Here is a 24,215-nt window from a genome sequence, read left to right as displayed (position 1 = left end):
ATGAGAATAATATATTAAAGGAGAAATCACATTGTTTAATTAATATTAGTCAAGAATTGATTAGTAATTAGTTTTGTGACTAAAAGAGATTAAATAAACTTAAGGGACTGGAATTGTAATTATAAGATAATTGCAATTTGGGCTATGGATTGCCTTATATTAAGGGGTGGACGAATTCTATGGGGGAAGCCCATATGAAATCGTCCAAGGCCTTGAGGAAAGGGCTTCATGGGTTGCTTAGGGCTTAAGCATCCAATTTAGGGTTTCCTTGTTAGATAACCCTAATAGCCTCACTATATATAGACCCCTTAAGGACCAAATACGTGGCTAAGACTTCTCTAGGGTTTGTAGACGATTTTGGGCAGCCTCCATCCTCTCTCCTCTTCATCCTCTTGCTTTATGGTGTTTGTGAACCATTAGAAGAGTGACACTTGTGACTCTAAGCCTTCCAAAGTCAATACAAGGAGATTTGGGATTGTTATTGCTACATAACAATCAAGGTAACATTCTAAACCTATTCTCATGTTAATATGATTATTTGATTGCTAGAATTAGGGTTTATAGTCTTGGATAACTTGCATGTACAATAGAGAAGCCTAGATCCAAGCATTAGGGTTTGTATGAGCACATAGGATGTTCTTATGACCAAAACCCATCAGTGGTATCAGAGCCTAGATTGGTTTCTATTGTATTGATGCATTATATGTTTGAAAAAAATCATTTTTTGTGTTTCTGGGGGCTGGACTCGCCGAGTCCATAGCTGAACTCGCCGAGTCCATGTTGACTCGATGAGTCCATGCTTGAATCGACGAGTCAACTCGTCCGATGGAGCAAACTTCGGGATTTCTTGTTGTTTTTGCTTAAGGATAGTTGCCTTATCATATTAGATCAATATAAATCTGATTTTATGATATATTTGACTGTATTCTTGATCTAATTAAAGATATTTATCAATTAATAAAATATTTGTTTCCTTATGTGATAATTGATTAATTATTTTGATTAAATTGGTAAATTGTTTTGCAAGAAATCATTAAATAAATCAAATATGGATAATTATGTGATTAAATGTTAATTTAGATTATTTGTTATTTGATCCTTGTTGTTATGAAAAGTTTCATATTTTCCCCACTAGGTTTTATAATTTAAATTTGAACCTAAAAGTTTTGTTGTTTTGAAATTTAAATAGTTGAAACCCTAATGTTTTGAAAAAGGTTTCAAAACTTGCCCTCAAGTTTTGGAATTTAAATTTTGATTAAAAGTTTTAATTTTGATGTATGTTTAAATTTCTAAACCCTAATGTTTTGAAATGTTTCAAAACTTGCCCTCAAGTTTTTGAATTTAAAAGTTGATTAAAAGTTTAATTAGGAATGTTAAATTCTAAGTAATGTTTTGAAAATTTCAATTCACACCCTTATGGTTTTATTAATTAATTAAGGTGTATAATTAAATGAGGTTTAATAAATCCATAAAAGTTTAAGTTTACAATTTAAATGAATTAAAAGTATAATTGTTAAATTTGACCACCTAGTATTTTAAAAGTGTAAAATACACCCTATACTATATATAACATTAAAAGTCTAACATTATATATATGTATGAGTAAAATTCAATCTTACCGTTAGTAGGTCTCATTCACGAATCTGGTCTATAAGGGGTGTTTAAGGAAATTGCCTATAATATGGCGATTGAATGGGTATCCACTCTTACCCACCGCACTCTTGACTAGTAGAGGGTCGTTAGCCGAACGGGTAGGATAGGACGAAAGCTTGCATTATAAGTATAATGAAATAAAAAGTAACTAAATGTTTTTCAAATTCCCAATCTTAGTTACTTAGGCAAAAGTGAATTCATGCAATTCCTTGAAATTACACTTTGTGCCCTTGCGAAGACGTTAGTGGAGCGTGTGTGGTTTACTGGCACACTAAATGGTTCTAAGCAAAGGTAGAAAAGGGTGAATCAATGTTTTTCATAGTTCGGTGGAGCGTGTGTGGTTTACCGGCACATCGAATAGGTGACTGTAACATGTGAGGGCACCATGTAAGTTTGCATGGTTATTCACACCCGCTTTGTGATCCTCGACATCCCAGTCACAAACTAGAGGGGCATATCGAGATTTAAACATATCATTGAAATGTTCAATGAATCTCAAAGGATCTAGGAGTTTTCATAGATTTAAAACTTAATTTTCTTTTTCGTTTTTCATGGTGGAAATTAGTGAATCTCCATTCACTTACCTTCAAATATTCTGCAACTAGATTACGGCATCCATTTTCGAGGTTGCAGCGTATTGTGTTGGGTCCTAGCCTTAGTATCTCATTTGGGTGATTTACTAAGGACTCAATTGATCAACTAACTTGAATTCGTTTTCTCCCGTTTTGTAGATATCTACGTTCGACAACTATGGTCTTCCCAAATCCTGTGGAACAAGCATTCCACATGAAGATGGTATTCCAAGATTCGATCGAGGAATAAGAAATCGTGCTTCACTTCCTCCACCTCCTCCAATTGTTCTCCCTAACCCACAAGATCGAAGAATTGAAAGGTTCAAAATCACTAAGGCCCTATTGGAAATGAAACATGAAGATGGTAAATCCGTGTGTGCCCACATTCTAGGAATGAAATCACACATCGATAGGTTGATTATGTTAGGTGTGTCATTTCCTGATGAGTTGGCTGTGAACTGGGTTCTGCAGTCACTCGCTGAATCATATAATGAGTTCAAAAGAAAGTATTATATGATGGATCATGACGACAACCTCATTGACCTAACTTACATGCTCATTGCTGCTGAATCAGAAATGATTTGGCGAAGCAATGGAGCGTATTTGTTGGGAAAGTCAACCGACCATGCTTCCGAGGACGTTCTAAGAGAAGCGACCTGTGTTTGCTGCCAAGAGAAAGGGCATTGGATAGAAGTCTGCCCCAAGAGCCTGAAAATTCAAAGAGTATGACTGCGCTTCAGGTAAAATCCACTATCTAACTTCGTTAAGTTCCTATTCATTGATTCAAAATACATGATGCGATAAGATTGCATTTGAATGTGTTTGTAGGATCGGTGAAAAGAAAGGAAGCTTGGTGAAAGAGCAAGATGAATCTAATCACAAGAAATGGATCTTGATCGCATGGACTTGAAGATTAGATTTTGAGCTTAGATAATTATGATAGAGTTGTTAGAAATTTTCTTTTTGAAATACATAGTTTTCAATGGATTTTGCATTGTAAGGACAAATGTTTTCCGTTGCTTTTATAAATAAAATAAATTTTCGTTTGACTTATTTATTTATTTGTTTACTTCCTTGCAATGAAATCGTTATGAAAATTGATGTTTGAATATTTCTACAACAAATGGATATGATTCTTATTTATGGTGTTTATGGAAAAAGTCGAGAATTTACCAAATAGGGAGAGTTTCTCATCGCCCAAGTTTCAATTGGACAGAAATTTGGAATCACGCAACTTGGTTGCATGATGAATAAGAAATTTCATATTTGGAAATTAGACAAATTCGTTGACAAAGTGTCAAGTGAAGGACTAGAAGATCGAGTACACAAGGTTATGTGTTAAAGAAATCTACCATAAGAGTAACAAAGATATTCGTCATGATTTACTAAAGGTTTAGTAAATATGATTATACTTATAAGATTAAGTGTAATTCGGAATTGATTAAAAAGGTTTAAATCAATGGGAGAACGAATAAGAAGAATCAAGTTGGAAGAAAGATAAAAGGTTCTTCATTCTAAGAAGAAGGGAGAGTAGCTTTTATGCTTTATGATAGGTCTTAATGATTAAGAACCATATCTCAATTGATCCCCTAAGTGAGTCTTAGTACAATTGTATGTTTAAGAAGCGGAATCAAGAATTGAAGAAATGGTTAAATCAAGAAGTCAATCATACTTCGTTCCAAAACAAGTCTTAGAGTTAAGATTGTGACAATGAGTGACAAGTATTAAAAGGTTTATAACGTTCATCAAATGTGGAAAGTTGTGATGTCTTGGATAGGACAAAGACAAACTAGGACCAATTTATGAAGTGTTTTGATAAAAACTACTCTAACTCTTGAATATTTGTTTGTCAAGAAATGTTTATTGACAAGAGAATCTTATATGTCAAGGAGTCAGTGGGAGTCTTAGTGGTCTTGAAAGGTTTCAAGAACAAATCAAATAAACCTTATCAATCATCACCAGCACACGAGTTAAGGTTTACAACCTATCGTGATGACATTATTTTGATTTTGTGCCAATCCAATCGAGTTAATTATGCATGAGAGTTCTATGAGTTCTCATTTTGAACGCATAAAAGGCAAGGCACCTTAATCAATGAAAGGTACATTGATAGGAAAGGGTGAGCTGCTTAACTACTTGGAAGACATGGTGGGCAGCCATGCTACCATAAGGCAAGAAATCAAGATTAAGAAAGTTCGGTCCATATGAGTTTGAATTTGTCGTAAACCTTGGTTTTAACAAATTCACATGGATAGGAACACATACACCGTTTAAATCTAAGTGTCATAAGATTTCCTCCTTCATGAAAATGATTGTGAGAAAATGCTTTCACTAAGAAAGATTTTAAGAAGATAGTAATTGTAAAATTGCATTCTCGATTTCGATTATGGTTACGGTATCGTTTTCCATGATTTGAATTGTGAGGTTTGGCAATTAGTCTTAACTGTTTAGACACACATATGAACTATCGAAGGCAAAGGTGTATAAGTTCAAGAAGCCTTGATAAAAGATTATCAAAGCACTAAGTATTAGAAACATGAACTTAAGAAATTCAATAAGTATTGTTTTTCTGAAAGTTAAGATGTTTATGAATACATGTCGAAGCTAGTGGAGCATAAGTGTTATGTTTTATAATAATCATCACGATAGTGGGAGCATAAATGTTATGATTGTATGATTATTAAGGCACGTATTGCAAGTTGGCAATATTAATTATAGAAAAACAAGAGTTATACCTTGCAAAGTCGTAAGGGTTGTAAAGTTGTTTTGCTATAATTAAGGGAGAGAATATTATGCTTCATTTCAAATCTAAAGGCTTAGGTTGAGAAATGTTAATAAATTTAGTCAAAGGTACATAGTGTGTTCTTAAAATTTCGATTATGATTACGGCATTCCTCTTCACAATTCGAATTTTGAGAACATAGGAAATAAAACATTATGCATCGTGTCCCATACGCTTCGGGTATAGGATCGATTGCAAATGCTTTAATATTTGACCATTCTAAAATTTTGCAAATGTCTAGCGCATTTAGAGGGAAAAGGGACTAGAATCGGTTTTGACTAAAATAATTAAACAACTATCAAAGGACAATCCAAAGTTCGACGAGGATTGGTTACTTATGAGTAGTTGGAAGCATGGTATTGAATGGACCATATCGACATTATTATGAATAGAAAAGATTCTATTAAGAATGAGTTTTCATATGGAAATTATGGAAATGTTTCCATATTGGATGGACCATATCGACATCATTATGAATAGATAAGATTCTATTAAGAATGAGTTGTCATATGGAAAATATGGAAGCGTGTCCATATTGGGAATTGAATATTGAAAAACTATGTCTAGATTAGAAACTTTTATGCAAAAGGATGTTCAAAGGAATGTACTTTGAGTGAGAGACATCATATCTAAGGAATTGTCTTGTAACAATCTCTGATAGAAGATTTTGTAATATCATTCGCAATAGTCTTTGTGACTTTGGTGCAGTGACATTACGAAAGAATCATTGCATAGAATGTTAGAATCTAGCATATTCTATAAGTAGCAAGAATTTGATATTCTTTCACTTATGAAAAAGGATTTGGAGTTGTGAAATGAGAATGATTGGAAATGTGTTCAATTGATCTATTTCAAAAAGTAAGAACCATAGGTAAACATTATGTGCAAGCTAGGAGCATGGGACAAGTGTAATAATTCAAGTAAGAAGTTGATTACCCGAAACGACAAATAATGAGTAATCGATATGGTGATAAATAAAAGGAGTTTAATTTATACTCAAAGGTTTGAGGCCATATGGGATTAGTATTATTCTTGTGTTTCACTTTGCATGTTTTGACTTCCTGAATAATTTAATTGGTTAAGAACAGTCAAATTATTCGAACGGGCCACAGTCGTTCATATGTTGGAAGTAAGTATGAATGAAGACTGTCGTGAATTGGTGTGTGGATTGTTTAAAAGAGTATTAGACATAAGCAAATGTTTGCTGCAACGTTCATGAGTGCTTATGAATATGAATTTGAGCATTAGATTAAACCCATGCTCACTTGGATCACTCCATGAATTGTATCACACGTGATTGGTGAGACGATAACATCTTATATTCTTGAAACCGAGATGTGTGAGTTGTATCTTGCTAATCGGTTGCACATTGATAATATGAAAACACACTAGTAACTTGGTGTTATAAAACATATTGTTGTGTGTGATTCGGTGAGTGAGTGCAAGCAAGCATCGTATCAAAGTTTATCCGTTCCTTTTATCCAAAGAAGGATAAAAGCGATATCTTTGGGCCCCTCGATGGTTTAGTGATGAGAAACGTAAATGCTCGGCCGAGCTAGGGCTAATTTGATTTGTTCAATTAGTCAGTCGTCATAAATCGGAAATCGAGAAATAGTACAAAGAGAATGATTAGAAATCATATCTCATACAATATCTAGAATGGAGGAATATATGATCCCTTATCTAAGGACAAGCGTATCTGATATGATCAGAGTTGACAGCGACTTTGGAAAGCTACGATTGCCGATCAGGATCTGAAGTCATACGCAGAATAGTTATTAGACTTATCAAAGTGGGAGACTATTGGATTAGTGTCTAAGTCCATAACTATTTTGGTATGTACTTGACCCGATGGTGCATGGTCCTTTTGGGTTGTCTTCACCAAAACAACTTGATAGGATGAATTATGGAGAGAAAGGATTAAATATGATTTATTAATATATTATGAGAATAATATATTAAAGGAGAAATCACATTGTTTAATTAATATTAGTCAAGAATTGATTAGTAATTAGTTTTGTGACTAAAAGAGATTAATTAAACTTAAGGGATTGGAATTGTAATTATAAGATAATTGCAATTTGCGCTATGGATTGCCTTATATTAAGGGGTGGACAAATTCTATGGGGGAAGCCCATATGAAATCGTCCAAGGCCTTGAGGAAAGGGCTCCATGGGTTGCTTAGGGCTTAAGCATCCAATTTAGGGTTTCCTTGTTAGATAACCTTAATAGCCTCACTATATATAGACCCCTTAAGGACCAAAAACGTGGCTAAGACTTCTCTAGGGTTTGTAGATGGTTTTGGGCAGCCTCCATCTTCTCTCCTCTTCAGCCTCTTGCTTATGGTGTTTGTGAACCATTAGAGGAGTGACACTTGTGACTCTAAGCCTTCCAAAGTCAATACAAGGAGATTTGGGATTGTTATTGCTACATAACAATCAAGGTAACATTCTAAACCTATTCTCATGTTAATATGATTATTTGATTGCTAGAATTAGGGTTTATAGTCTTGGATAACTTGCATGTACAATAGAGAAGCCTAGATCCAAGCATTAGGGTTTGTATGAGCACATAGGATGTTCTTATGACCAAAACCCATCAAATATATGAACCATTATCAATGATGCCTATCATATTATGATCCATAGTTTCAAGGACAACCATCACTTTAGTTTTCTACATGGAGAAGTTTTTCTAATTGAATGGAGGGATTTTATTTTCATAAGTTAAAGTAGAAAGAGGTTTAGATTAAGACGAAAAAGAGGATGAAGAAGATGGTTTCGATATTGTTTGATATTGTAACATCCTAATTTTCAAGACCAAAAATTTTGTTTTTAACATAACGATTTATAACAATTTATAAGAAAGCATCATCGAGTTACTTCTATTCATAAAACCATAGATACATGTCTCAAACCATATCATCAAAATAGTAATAATGTTAGAGTACAATCCCATGGATCTCAAAGTATGGAAATCATATGTGTACGATGCGCTGCTAGCGTGCCGGCTCATTCCCCTTCGATGAAGAGGTACGTGAAACAAAACTGAAATCTGTAAGCATGAAGCTTAGTGAGTTCCCCTATTATACCACATGCCATACAAAATACATACTGCCAGGCAATTCTGGGGTGCCCGACCTACCCTACCAGACATTTCTGGGGTGCCCGATCCACCCATTTCAAGCAGTTCTGGGGTGCTTGACCTACCCTGCCAGTAAATTCTGGGGCGCCCGACCCACCCTCAGGTCCTTACGATCGTGTTACGGGGACTATTCCCCTTACTGCTACTATCACATATCATCATATCAGGCTAACACATAAAACATACAAGGTAGTAGCAACCTAGATAATTATCACAAAGACATTCATCTAACATACAACTCCTACTAGTGGGCCGACATTGTGGCCATAGACCAATCGCTACTGGAAGGTAACTCACCTCAATGCCGTGAAGTGTCTGAACTCCTACACATAACAACCTTCCTTAATTACCATTACATACTCTTAACCCTAATCAAGGGTCAACTCAGGTCAACAGTCAAGGTCAACATCATAGTCAAAGTCTACTTCTGGTTGACTCAACTCGCCGAGTTGGTCCACCAATTCGTCGAGTTCCATAACTTAGAGATTCTTAACTTCGCAATCTGACTCATTGATGTGTGTAAATTCAACTAGTTTTATCCGTACTTTTTATTAATAATTTAAGCACTCAAAGGCAGTGAACCTGTCTTTAAGTGGTATAGATTGATAAGTAAGGTATCGAACTCAGGGAACGGGCAATTAAACTAATAGCTAATTTTAACTAAAACAAATAATAGAAGTAAAGGGTTTTTCTCTAGTTTTGCAAGACTAGAAACTTAAACAAACTAAATTAACTAATTAACTAAAGCAACAACTATTCACCAAATTTGATAAAGATGTTTCTATTTAGGTTCAACCAATTCACTCCTATGGTTATTTAAGTTAAGGTAGATTAATTGCTATTGGTTACCAATGATAGTAGTTAGGTTCATGTTCATTACTCCTAACCCTTAGATAATTAACTAATTTAAGCGTTGATCAAGTGTTTAAACTAATTAATTCCCCAGATTAATTATTTGGATTAAATAAGATTTGTAATGGTCAATTAAGTTATTAATTCAATTAACCTCTTGTTGATGGTTTCTCAAACAAGCTCACACATTAATCTTCCTATTTTCTTATTAATCTTAGTTTCATACTCATTACTTCCAAGCATATGTTTTAGCATTCACATAGACATATGAGGTTAACAATTAAGTGATGTTCATGCAACCTAATTGCCTTCCAATTAACAGAAAATAGTAGTGATTAATACATAAGGTTCTTTAACAAACTTAATTTAATAAATCACCAATAGACAATTAAACAAAATTCAATAATTAAACCATAGGAGTTCTTTGGTATTCCCCAAACAGAAACAAAAACGAGTTTAGCTCATAGTTGCAGTAGAAACAAGCATAAAAACAAAGTTTATGAAAGCAAACATGTTTAATTCCTAAGTCTAAGTGGTAGAATTAACCTAATTGCTTGAATTCTTCCAACTCTTGAAGCTTAGGGTTCCTCAGCGCCTTCTGAACCTTTTAGTCGCAGCTAATCCTTCAAAATTCGCCAGGAGTTATGTCCCATGAGATAAGGATTCGTCTTTTAAAGATATCCCAAAACAGAGGGTACTCGGCGAGTAGCAGAATCAACTCGCCGAGTAGGTCAATACTTATCCGTCTTTAAATTAGCAGTCGTATTTATCTTCTGGCATATCATCGTGTACTCGCTGAGTAGGGTCGATCTACTCGCCGAGTAGGTCCTTCTTTTCACTCTTTAATCTTCACTTGCTTTCCCTTTTCTCCTCTTTGCCTCCAAGCATATCTTTTGGACCGAAAACACAATTCAAAGCATTTTAAGTACCTTTTGTCCACATTATTTTCATAATTAACCAAAAATAACTAAGAATATATGTTAAATAATTAACTAATTATGCACATATCAAAATACCCCACACTTAACTTTTCCTTGCCCCCAAGCAAAACTATATTTTAAACACATTGAAATCACATTAATAACTCCAATCCTTCCCAGCCATTATGCCAAGACCGCAACGCATGCATTTGTGTCTAAAATTCCTAAAAACCCCCCATACTTCAAATACTCACAATCCTCATAAACATTCGCCCACTCACCCCGAATTATGCTCATTTTATGCAACCCTCCGAATCCATCCTCAGAAAACCTCTTTACCCTCAAGGTATTTTTAATTGAGCAACCCAAGCATACATAATCTAGAAAATTACAATTTATGATACCACTATGGAGCTCTTTGGAATTCTTCACTTCTTGATAATTTGATCTTGGATATCTTTGAATTCACCACCTTTGTTGTTTGATTTTTGGTATCTTCAACTCTTTGGATTTCTTGGAATTTTGATCTTCAGATCTTTACTTCATTTGCTCCAAAATTCTTACAATTTTTCTTGTAATTTTCTCTTTTTTTTTTACATGTATACCTCACTTTTTTTTTTCTTTCACTCAAATCCCTACATGCTTAAGCAGGGGCGCTCAATCTCAACCTTTATTGGCTAATGATAAAAATTTTCCTGGATACATTTCAGGTTTAGGCTGCTAAACATATTGCATCCCTCAGCTGCAAGGTCGTGTTTTTGTCTCATGATTTCACTGAAATAAGGAAGCCACAAATGCACTAGAACGTGTATAGGCTCAACTAAACATTTGGGTTCTCATGCAATTATTAACACAATTCTAATATGGAATCCTAATTTTTTTTACCAAAATTTTCTAATTTAAGACCTAATCATTTTTAATATTCAACAAATTTAAAAATTAGCCTAAATTAAGATTCTAAGTGTTCTAAGATGTGACTAACCCCCTACCCCACACTTATTTTATGCAATGCCCTCATTGCATATTATAACAACTAAAAAGAATGCAAATAGAGAGAAAGTCGGAACAAACTCCCCTGGGGTAGCAGTCGCTAGGTTGACACTCTCTTCTTCAACTCCATCTTCAGCTGACTTTAGACATGGGAACAGCTCATCCATGTCTTGGGTGTCAAAATCTCGTGTGGTACAGTCTTTATAAAAGCTCCAAATATAAGGGAAAAATTCTTGGAAATGCTCGGAAAATGATCTTCAAAGAATAGAATCAATGCCCATATCAAATGTCATCAAATCTTCAGCTCAAAAGTAAGAAGAATGAGCGACTCGTCGAGTCAGTATGTAGACTCGCCGAGTTGAAGCGTAAATGGCAGAACAATCGTGAATTTTCACATGGACTCGGCGAGTAGACCGATGTGTGACAAAAATTTTATTTTGCCCAAGTCCGTTTCTGATGTATGAGGGTTATATAAACTAATAATTTCCCTCATTTTTCTTTAGGTAATAAACACTATATAACCCTTCTATCAATTGGACTCATAGCTTGACTCAAAGCTTCGTTTCCTCTCTCGCCTAGACTCGATTTCTCGCTTCATCAGCCTTGACTCTAGATCCCCACATGCATCCTTACACTCAAACTGAAAAGATCAAAAACAAATACCAAGTAATAATAAAAATAAATCAAAATAAAAATCCTAAATTATCCCTAAATACTAGAAGTTTAGAAAGAAAAAGAAAAGCAAACTCTAATGACGGGTTGCCTCCCGCAAGCGCTTCTTTTTGTGCGAGTCTTTAGCTGGACTCCCAACCTAATAAACTTCCAATAAACTCAATGCCAATCCATCCGTTGCATTACATATTTTCTTTGGACCAATTTGTAAAATTTGGCTCTTTTCTTCTAAAATTGGCCAAACGAGCTTGAATTCATAAAACCCAAGAATATTGACAAGGGTTGGAACCGGTTGGATACTAATCAAAAATGGATCGTGCCTCAGAACTTTCTCCAAAGTTGGAATCGTCACCTCATGCTTCGAAACACAAACCAAAAATACAGGGGGCCATGTCGTGGTAATGGTCAAACCACAGCTTGGTTCCTGCAATTCAGCTTGTTCTTGTTCTTCATCTGACCCTCCTGCTAGCAATCTTTCCAGCTCCTCCAAGTCTCTTTCTGGATTAAATTCTTCATCTTGTAACTCAGATGTCCCTTCTGTGTTGGGCAATATGTTATCTAACCATCTTCCAAATTTCTGCAAATCTTCATCTGAGTCATACTCCTCATCTCCTTGCTCAATTTCCTGTACTACTTCCTCAAGAAAAGCATCAAAAGCATCGAGATTTGGAAAATACATAATAAATAAAAATAAAAATAAAAAATTAAACTAAATAAAAAAAATTAATCAACAAATAAAATAAAAAAATGATAACAATTAGCAAATAAAATTAACTATTTAGAACCGTTCCCCGACAACGGCGCCAAAAACTTGATGTGTGTAAATTCAACTAGTTTTATCCCTACTTTTTATTAATAATTTAAGCACACAAAGGCAGTGAACCTGTCTTTAAGTGGTATAGATTGATAAGTAAGGTATCGAACTCAGGGAACGGGCAATTAAACTAATAGCTAATTTTAACTAAAACAAATAATAGAAGTAAAGGGTTTTTCTCTAGTTTTGCAAGACTAGAAACTTAAACAAACTAAATTAACTAATTAACTAAAGCAACAACTATTCACCAAATTTGATAAAGATGTTTCTATTTAGGTTCAACCAATTCACTCCTATGGTTATTTAAGTTAAGGTAGATTAATTGCTATTGGTTACCAATGATAGTAGTTAGGTTCATGTTCATTACTCCTAACCCTTAAACAATTAACTAATTTAAGCGTTGATCAAGTGTTTAAACTAATTAATTCCCCAGATTAATTATTTGGATTAAATAAGATTTGTAATGGTCAATTAAGTTATTAATTCAATTAACCTCTTGTTGATGGTTTCTCAAACAAGCTCACACATTAATCTTCCTATTTTCTTATTAATCTTAGTTTCATACTCATTACTTCCAAGCATATGTTTTAGCATTCACATAGACATATGAGGTTAATAATTAAGTGATGTTCATGCAACCTAATTGCCTTCCAATTAACAGAAAATAGTAGTGATTAATACATAAGGTTCTTTAACAAACTTAATTTAATAAATCACCAATAGACAATTAAACAAAATTCAATAATTAAACCATAGGAGTTCTTTGGTATTCCTCAAACAGAAACAAAAACGAGTTTAGCTCATAGTTGCAGTAGAAACAAGCATAAAAACAAAGTTTATGAAAGCAAACATGTTTAATTCCTAAGTCTAAGTGGTAGAATTAACCTAATTGCTTGAATTCTTCCAACTCTTGAAGCTTAGGGTTCCTCAGCGCCTTCTGAACCTTTTAGTCGCAGCTAATCCTTCAAAATTCGCCAGGAGTTATGTCCCATGAGATAAGGATTCGTCTTTTAAAGATATCCCAAAACAGAGGGTACTCGGCGAGTAGCAGAATCAACTCGCCGAGTAGGTCAATACTTATCCGTCTTTAGATTAGCAGTCGTATTTATCTTCTGGCATATCATCGTGTACTCGCCGAGTAGGGTCGATCTACTCGCCGAGTAGGTCGTTCTTTTCACTCTTTAATCTTCACTTGCTTTTCCTTTTCTCCTCTTTGCCTCCAAGCATATCTTTTGGACTGAAAACACAATTAAAAGCATTTTAAGTACCTTTTGTCCACATTATTTTCATAAATAACCAAAAATAACTAAGAATATATGTTAAATAATTAACTAATTATGCACATATCACTCATCGAGTTGCCCTCTAACTCGTCGAGTTTCTCCTTATGGCAGAATCGGGACTTTCCATTTGAACTCGTCGAGATCTTCCTTGACTCGTCAAGTTCATCTTCATATCGATTGGGACATTGCCTTGAACTCTACTAGTTCATCCTTGAACTCGTCGAGTACTTTGATCTTCAAGTCCATAATCACGTTCATATTGTTGGGTCCCCTTCTAGGCTCAACCAGATTCCTCAAAAACAGAAAAGGTTGGGGAACCAATACCTGACTCACTAAGTCCTATGAACAACTCGGCAAGTCCCCTAAATTTCATGTCCAAACACTCGATTTCTGTTGAGCTCAATGCATCCAAAGGGTAGATTTGACTTCCTGGGGTCGATATAACATGTAAAGTCATGAACTTTACATCCATGCACGGGTCTTCAAGCTCAAAAGACCCAATACTGAAGTCTACAAGGTGCATGCGGCTCCCATGACCATAAAGTTGGCACTTTTAGCCATGAGAACCCTTCAAGGTTGAAGATCTGAAGTCAACACTCTACATTACACTCTAAACCTGAAGGTGACTTAGAAATGCCCCAAAAATGATAAGATTTAAGCCTTAAAGAAGATCTAACAAATGTGAAGTCAAGGTTGAAGATTTTTACCTCAAACAAGCTGGAAATGCAACCAAGAATCTGGATCTACTGCCTTCTTCTTGAACCTCTCAAGCCTTTCCTTCCTTCTCCAAGTGGCAACTGGGCATTACATATATACGTACATGCTCCGATACCAACTGAAGGATCGAGATAGAACATTTGATATCAAACAATGTAAAGAAAAAAGAACAAAGTTAATCAAAAACCATTTTGATTAAAGAAATCTTTCAGACAGAGATAATTAACCAAGTGTTTATTACATTGATATCTAGTGTAACTTATATACTAGGTAAAAGGCTATTATAGATTCAAATCCCTACATATAAAGAATTTGAATATCTATGATAACTACCTTAAATAAAAGGTATAGATAATACAAAACATACCATATCACTATAACAACATATCATAAATCTTAAGCACTAAGAAACATATCACACTGTCTTTAAGCTTGATTAAGGCCTGATGTCACCGATGATGTAGTCAGCATAATATATATTTGACTCATTAGATTATAAGGTTTGACCTTACTATACATATATATATATATATATATATATGTGTGTGTGTGTGTGTGTATGTGTGTGTGTGTGTTTGTGTGTACCTCCTCAGTTACTGTGTTGAATAATGGTCCCACTGATTACCTCAATGAGCGTCGTTATCAGTACATTCTCTTCATCCACGATAACATGAACACAACATTAAGAATTTCTCAGTTATTGTATTGAAACACATTTTAGGAAAATAAGCTCTTACTATTTTGTATAACCAATATTATCTAACTAACTATGTTATCTCCTAATTATTTGTTGTAGCTTAACAAAATATTCTTTAAAATCTGACATGCTTTAAGATTTGCTTGTCTACCTGAAGAAATCTTCGACGGCTTGAGCTTTTTAATTCTAGATATAAATTCCATACACAAATTTTGATAACAATACCCACAATAGGAATCTAGAAAGAATGGCAAAGGGGGGTATCAATTTAATCGGACATGTTTATTTTGAAGACAACTTTCCTAACTCTGTTAATACATTCATTATGTCTTATTAAGAACCATGACCAAGATTTGACGCTTTATATTATGCTCACATTATAGGCTATGATGGCTTCCATCCATAACAACCATTATGAACATATATGTAAATAGTTACCTTTTAGATGAGCATTACTATGACGATCACTGGTAAAATGCAACTGAGAATTCTATGAATCTTAAAATTATCATACAATCAATCATAATAATATTAATGAAATAAAAAAAATCAATTTGTGGGTTATATGTATATAAAGAAAAAGTTTCATGATCATATGTGTCTAAAAAACTTATATGAACAAGGTTCTATTTGTCAAACTAGTTTATCAACAAATTATGTAAAGCTTATAAGCTAGCTTATCAATAAACTTTATAAAGTTATCTTATCAATAAACTAGTTTATAGGCTACTTTATAAACTACAATAAGCTATGTTTATGATTTTAATGAAAATCAAATTATAATAGATTAATTTATTTTGGCCGAAAAGACACTAAATGCATGGGTGTTATTATATATATCCCTCACTCACATAAAAAGTTGTTTACACATATGCTTCACCCACTCACACAAGGCATACACTAAACAATTATGGGGTAAATATAGAATAAGCCTAATAGAACTCACAACGGAGAGTTCAATGAAAGAGTTGAATGAGATGGCAAAACTAATTGTTGTTCAATGGATGAAACTCTAGCATTGTGCACTACTAGAAAAAAGGCCTTTTACGACGCGCAAAATACGACGCTCATTGATCTATGTTACGCAACGGAGAGTGACATTAGAAAAATGTCATCTCTTCAAAAAATTTAAGGATAGAAGACACGCATTATTGCGCGCCCTTAAATTAGTGTCTAAAAAAACACGGAGGGCACCTATAATAAAATGCGCGTCGTCTAAGGATGTCGCTTTATATTTTTTCATGGAACGCACGTTCCATCCTTTAATAGTGGGGGAAAGGGGGAAATGAAATTCTGAAAAAATTAAAAACCCCGCCATGCTCTCCTCTACCTTCTTTCAATCGTTCTTCTCTCTCTCTCTCTCTCTCTCTCTATCCCTCTCAATCAAATACCAAAAATCGACTATTGTTGGAACTAGGGTTCCGGTTCTTAGTGAAATCGAAGGTTTTTTGGTCACTAGGCCATGAAATTGATCAAAGGGGTACAGTTTTTGGAACCATGACTATTTTTGGAACTAAGGTTTCAGTTCAAAAACCCTTCATCTACTTCCCTCGATCTTTAGTTCCTCAAGTACTTTCTCAGCCTCTCAATCAATAGAAGAGTTGTATCACAACTACAAATTTAGAGTGATTTCCATATCAAGTAGAACAGTAGCTCCATTAAAGTCAAGGTATCGAAACTCCATGGTCAATCACCATCAACATTCTACTTCTTTATTTGTTCCAGAGGTTTGTCTTCCTTTATTACGAGTTTTATAACCTTTTTAATCAAACTCGATTAGCCCTCGATACCTAATGTTATCTTTTGCGTTGTTGCTTCTGCTCTGTTCTTCTTGAAACCTCCCCACACTCTCATGTTGAAACATAATTTATGATATCGAGTTGGAAAGCAATAGAAATGGCTATGAAGGTCGGTTGGGTTGGACGATTCTCTGGAGGACGAGAGAGATTTGCACATGGCAGATCGTAGGGCTACAGAGATTGAGCTTGATACCATGGAGGGTTTTGCGTCAAGGGAAAAGCTCCACCATCATCTCAACGACCAAGGTTGGTTAGGGTTTCTGTTTTTTTTTTTTCTGTTTTATTTCCATTCCTTCACCATCACCAATGTTACTTTGTGCTTCATCTGATGTACGATTACCTTCTCCTTGTTATGGTGGCAATACTCCTATGGTTTGCTCTGATTCTCCATGGGATAATTTTGCCCCTTCTCTTGTTCTAATTAGGGCAATAATGAGATTATGATGTTAGAGATGGAGTACAACTCTGAGAGTATAAAGGTTGTTTGAGTATAAAATCCCATATCGACTCTCTCTGTTCATGGATAGCTTGAAGTTTATACATCTTTTGTATATTCTATAAAATCTTGCAGCTAATTTACTTTTCTTATTTTAAACCAAGGATTTGAATGGATAGATGGTTTCATTTTTTTAATTCAAAAATTGGAACTCTTATACTCTGTAATATTTTTTTTTTCAGCTGATTTGATACAAGAAATTGACAGCAAACTACCTGTTGTACAGCTTGCTCTTGAGCTCACTCACAAGATCTTTGGTTCTTGTCCACCTATGCAAAGTTTTGATCCAGCCAAGATGCTCACAGTAATATTTTATTTAACTATAACATTGATGCAATTTTCCCTTTTTCCTATTCCTAAAATGAACCGATGGTATAGTAATTAGGACTACGGGAAGCTTCAAACACTTGATATAACGGTTGCATGCAGGAAATCATCATGTTCTCCTGTTTGCTCGCAAATCCCATTTTGGCTCTGTTTTTTTTTAATCAAGTGCTGTTAAAAAAATATATTTTATAAAATGAAAATGCACTTGAAAAATGAAAATGTTTGATGCTTTCAAGAAAAGATACAAACATGTTTGATGCCTTTTGTCTTTGCCTTTTCTCCTCGTGAAACCAGGGGCTCACATGTACACACTTCAACTATTCAACACACACTCACATTCGTATTTTTATATGTATTTCAACACATCTTCCCGTTCACACCCTCCAACTGTTTGATTTAATGTCCCAGTGAGTTTTTATTTTCTATCACTTTTATTATTGCTTCTCTCTCCCTCTCTCTCTCTCTCTCTCTCTCTCAGAAGAAAAAGAAGGGGAGACTCAATTCAGTGTTTTGAATTGAGAAGAAAGAAGAAGATCAATATCTGGATCAAGATGGGTTTTTGTTTCAGTGTTAGATTGAAAATTGAAAGTTCACATTGTTATAACTTTTATATTTTTGTGATGAATTTTTATATGTTTGTCTAGAAGAACTTATACTTCTCATTTCATTTTCTTATCGATAATCTGTGGATGCATTGTGTAAATATAAAAATAGAACATAATAAAGTTGAATTTCTTCACATTTTTATATTTTTGTGATGTATCCAGCTGCATAAAATTAAGCAATATAGAGAGTAATATGGTCTTTTTGATTAAAAAAAGGGTGTTATGATCTTTTTGATGTGTTTAAACTTCAACATGTAAAGTTACATCTACATCAGTACCTCCAAGCTCTTGGACTCCTAGAAGTCAAACAGAAATCTTACAATTGGGAAATTTAAAGCCTTTTAGCTTCAATGTACTTAAATTGGCTACAAGAAATTTCCGACTCGATAATGTTCTTGGAGAAGGTGGATCTGGGTCGGTTTTCAAAGGATGGATCGATGAACAATCTGTTAAGAGATTAAATCAAGCGATCTTTAAGGTCTTCAAGAATGGCTCGCATGTTCTTATGCATAAGACAAATTCATTCTCGAATCTTCTTTATTTAAATCAATGAATTACAACTCATAATTTATTTTTTTGATCATGTTGCAGGCAAAATTAATTATTTAGGGATGTTAAATCATCTCCCCCCTGGAGACACGATATTTAACATGGATCAAAGACACGATAATAAAATCCAGGAGACATCTTCCATTGATGCCCTAAACTCTTATCCTGGCTTAATGGTAGGTAAGCTTATTTATCTTTATTTTTGCTCACAAATCTGATAACTATGGTTGCAGAAAGCAGTCAAACAATAACATTAACACTTAGGTAACAGGAATAATAACATTAACAAAAACAAAAACAGTGAAGGTAGAGTAACAATAGCAATAACAATAAACATAAATAATAACAGGAATATGTAGCAGTCTCTGTATCCTGTAAGAACTCTGGTTTATTTATTTATTTTTCCTTATTTTTTTGCAGTCATCTGGCCCATGTTGTTTAACCATTCAACTGATGGATGTTGGGAATGCAAAGACTGATGTGGTTGCGGTTTCTGTGGATCATAATTTTTCAACTTATCTTCACAATGGTTTTCTTTCTGTTGTGCCTGGAAAAAAGGATTCTGGTATTATGTTGCAGAGGTAATAACTAATAAATATTAATACTTCTTATGACATTGAGTAAATAAGTATCTATTTATGTTCATATTTAATTTGTTTCCTAATTACATGCAGAAATAAATGCCAATTCTCAGGTATTGATGAATCTTCTGCTATATCAGCTGTCATGGAAGGCGTACATGTGGTGAATGGTTTGGAGTATAAGATGTATTGCAGCTCATCAAAGGTAATTATTATCGTATGCGATTTATTTTGCATCTGATTAAACTGCACAAGTGCACCACTCTATGGAGGAAGTGACGACCTGCTTTCTGATGCCCCTTCATTTGACCTACCAGTTACATCAGATGTGAGTTTCTTTACAATTCTTGCCTTTTTCTCTTTTCCTTTCTGCTAGATATTAAGTGAATGTATATATTGCTAAAACACTACATCAAATCCTTTGCTTCAGTTTGATGGATTTCAAAAGAATTCTATCCAAATGGTAAAACCAGCAAAAGGAACAACTTTGGCTTTTATTTTTAAGGAAGGTGTGATGGTTGCTGCAGATTCCCGAGCTAGCATGGGAGGCTATATATGTATGCATTTCTCCTTCTAAATTATAATATATCTTTACTTGATTAATAATTAATTATGAATCGAAAGCAACATGATTTGAAAGCATTAAATAGTCTTCAAAAACACCCGTTTAATTTTTTTTTTTTTTTTTTTTTTTTTGCAGCATCTTAATCTGTGAAAAAAAATCATTGAAATTAACCTGTATATGTTGGGCATAATGGCTGGAGGAGCTGCAGATTGTTAAAAATGGGAGTTCTATCGCCAAGATGTCCAGTACATTGTTAAAAATGGGAAAGCTCTTATAATAAACGAGGTATTACAAACATCGTATTTTTATTTTAGGAGAAAAACCTAGTTATATTGCTGTAAATTAATGTTCATTTGAAGTTGACGGGGAGAGTGGAAAAAAAAGACGATGGTCAGAGGTATTACCTTGTATTCCTCTTGGGCTTTGCAGGCTGATTCAGTTGTAGTGGCACAAATCACATACCAATCAATGTTTAAGCTTTATCCAAAGCTTTCAGGGATGACAGGAACTGCAAAAACTGAAGTAAGTATTCACTTTCTATATGGGCTAAAAATATAACAAGCAACAATAACTACTTGTTTTCATCTATTTGTGTGTTATAGCATCCTACTTTCATTGCTTTCTACCATACTAGCATACTCTTTAAAAAAGATATCTTTCATAAGGCACTGTACTTTGAAAACTATACCACTTATGGTTATAGCTGTATACTTTCATTTTTTTTTTCTTTTTAGGATGTTGTACTTAGAGTAGGATGCTGGTAATTAGAAATAGGTAGCTATTCTTTCATTTGGCCCTAACGTTAATGTGAATGGTATATGGTTTTGGGTAAATAACGCAACTAAATACGTGGGCAAAAGTGAGAACAAGAGTTGGACATATGAGAAGGCAAAATCTATAATTTCAGAGTCAATTGAAATGAGCCAGTCAATGGGTTTAGATGAACTGCAAAGGCTTGTGGAAGAACAGGCAGAGATGTACCCTCTTGGTCCTTGCATTGCAATTGCCTATTTATCGGTTCTAAAGGACTGTGAGATTCATTGCTTTCATGAAGGATTGGAAGTCAAACGACTTGGTGGTCTCCATGTCATTGGGACATCTTTGCATGAGTCCCGAAGAATTGATAATCAGGTAACTTTGCATCAATATTGTGTTTTAAGGTTTTACATAAATTTAGCATATACTTTCAGACTCACTTTTTTAATTTATTTCTTGCTTTACAAAGCTTCGTGGCAGAGCAGGAAGGCAAGGAGATCCTGGATCAACACGCTTCATGGTCAGGTAAGTTTTGTTAAATGATTTTTATAAAGTTTAAAGTCAATCCTTTCATTTGGACAAAATTCTTCATGTTAAATTACGTAATAGTCCTTGGAGTAGTTGACATGAACAGTTTTTTTTTTGTTAGAATGATTCCATATATATGTGCAAGCAAGCACATGCCTTGTGAAAAAGGGAAATCTATTCTAGTCATTCTCTTTAACAAGGCAACCTTAAAGTTGATTTTTTAAACCTGATGTTTAAAACTACATTGAGTGTGAGATAGAAGTTTATGCAGAGAAGGAAAAAGATAGAAGTTTTTGAGGATGTTGCTGATGAAAAAGATAGAAGTTCTTTAGGATGCTGCTAATGAAGTTTATGCAGAGAAGGAAAAAGATAGAAGTTGTTGGCACATAGTAAGCTAGATAATGCAATTGTATATAAATGAGTTCATTTTTTTATAACATTTACTCACTATTGGAATAATTATTTGTATTTGACATATTAGTGAAATGAATTATCTTTGTTATTTATGGTATTTTATTTATTATTATGAGATTTCTAATGTATTATTTAATATGAAAAATTAGTAAATCTATAAATAATATTTTTTTTAAACATTTAAAATTATGATACGCAAAAATGTGTGTCATCTTTATTTATGACATGGCCTTTCTTGACAGGGGCTTCCTTGATACGCATTGCGTGTCATAAACACGCGCGTCGTAAGGTTACGACATGCAAATGCGTGCCGTCTTCCTTTATGACAGGGCCTTCCTTGATACGCATTGCGTGTCATAACCGCGCGTCGTAAATGCGCGTCGTAAATGCGCGTCGTCTATAGACGACGCGCAAAAGCGCATCATCTCTCTTTATGACAGGGCCTTCCTTGACACGCATTTGCGCGTCGTCTGAGCGTTTTACGACGCGCAATGAGCGTCGTAAAAAGCCTTTTTTCTAGTAGTGGTGAGATGTCACCTTGAGATTTAATGAATTTGGAGTTCAATGACCTTTTGAATAGTAAAAAGGAAAAAAAAGAAAATTTTTAATTCGTAAATGATTAATTATATATATTCTATTAAACTTTATAGAGCTAAATGCATTGTAGAAAAAAAATCGATAAAACTTTATGAAATATAAAATAAGGGTTATTGACATAAAAGTCCTTAAGTTTTTCAAGTTTTGTTGGTTTTGTTCCTATGATGATTTTTTCTTTGTTCCTGTCCTTCAGTTTTTTAAGTTTTTTCATTTTGCCATTTTTAATAGCAGACTTCCAAGTTACCATAAAATAATTGCAAAAAGCCTTTAAATTTACAAATATTTTGCAAAAAAAAACCCTTAAGTTACAAATATTTTAGGTTTTACCTTAAGTATGTTTTTTTTTTTTTTGAAATGCCAAATGCATTAAAAAACCACACTCTAACAAGGAGCTAAAGCAAAAAAAAAAAAAAACCACATACATCAATTTTAAAAGAGGATTTTGAAGCCATTGTTCCATTTAACTTGGAACTTATGCTTCCTATGAACTACCCAACTAAAAGAAACATCTATTTCTAAATTTCCAAACATCTATGTCATCAAACATTCTATCATTTCTAAAAAAACACTATTTCATCAAACATTCTATCATTTTTTGGTTTATTTGTATCAAATACACATCTATCTCTAAAATTCCAAACTTACCATCATGTAGTGACGGAAATTGCTTTATGAACCACAAACATATGCAACGAATCCAAAAAAAGTAGGTAAATCACATATAAGAATAATATTATATAAGTCTATATCTGACATGTTCTCATTTAGTGTGAAGTTGCATCCCAAATTCTCTAGTTCTCAATTCTCCAGTTACTTATGCCCAATTTGTAACAACTCTACAAAAGATATCTGACATGCTCTGATCGAATGTAAAGCGGCGTCCCAAATTCTTCTCAAGATAAGTTGTTAGTGTGATATAGACTTATATAATCTTATTCTTATCCATGATTTACTTAGTTTTTTGGATTTGTTGCATATGCCTATGGTTTGTAAAGTAGTTTTGGTCACTACGTGGTGGTCAGTTTGGAATTTTTGAATTAGACGTGTCTTTGATACTAGGGGTGTTCATCAGTTCAAATCTAATAAATTTCAATGAAACCGATCCAATCCAATCATCCATTGGATTTTGGATTTTGTCAACCGATCCAATCCAATTTATGTAAAAGAAAAACTAAACCAAACTAATCCAATTGGATGTTGGATTATATCGGTTTTATCCACTGAATATTTTTTTAGTGGTTTAATCCATTGGTTATCCATTATCCAACCAATTTTAATCATTTTTTTTATTGAATAACCAAATATAATTATGATAACTAAAAATAAAATCGCGCATAATTACGCTAAATAAGACCAACAAAGTAACATTAAATTTAAGTTATCAACTTAATTTTTTATTGAAAGTGTAATAATAGTAATTGAATTTAGATAATAATATTATACATTTATTGGATTAAATTGAATATCCAATTCGATTGAATCGGTTTGATTATCTATTGTATTTTTCAGGATGATCCAATAACCGATCCAATCTAATTGGAATTTGAAATTTGGCATCCGATCCAATCCAATTGTAATTGGATATCCAATTCATTTGGTCGGTTCGTAATTGGATCGGTCGGTTCCAGTTGGATTCGTTAATTTTTGGACACCCATATTTGATACAAATAAATCGAGAAACGATAGAATTATGATGAAAGTGTTTTTTAGAAAGGATAGAATGTTTGATGACATAGATGTTTGGTATTTTAGAAATAGATGTGTCTTTTAGTTGGGTAGTTCATAAGAAGGATTAGTTCCAATTTAAATGAAACGATTGACTTCAAAATTCTTTTTTAAACTTGATGTATTTGGTTCGTTTTTGCTCTAGATCCTTGTTAGAATATGATTTTGTGAATGCAT

Source organism: Lactuca saligna, chromosome 4 (assembly GCF_052625555.1).
Source record: "Lactuca saligna cultivar CGN05327 chromosome 4, ASM5262555v1, whole genome shotgun sequence".
Lineage (NCBI taxonomy): Eukaryota > Viridiplantae > Streptophyta > Magnoliopsida > Asterales > Asteraceae > Lactuca > Lactuca saligna.
The sequence above is the reverse complement of the archived record's forward strand: the minus strand, read 5'-3'. Positions refer to the sequence as shown.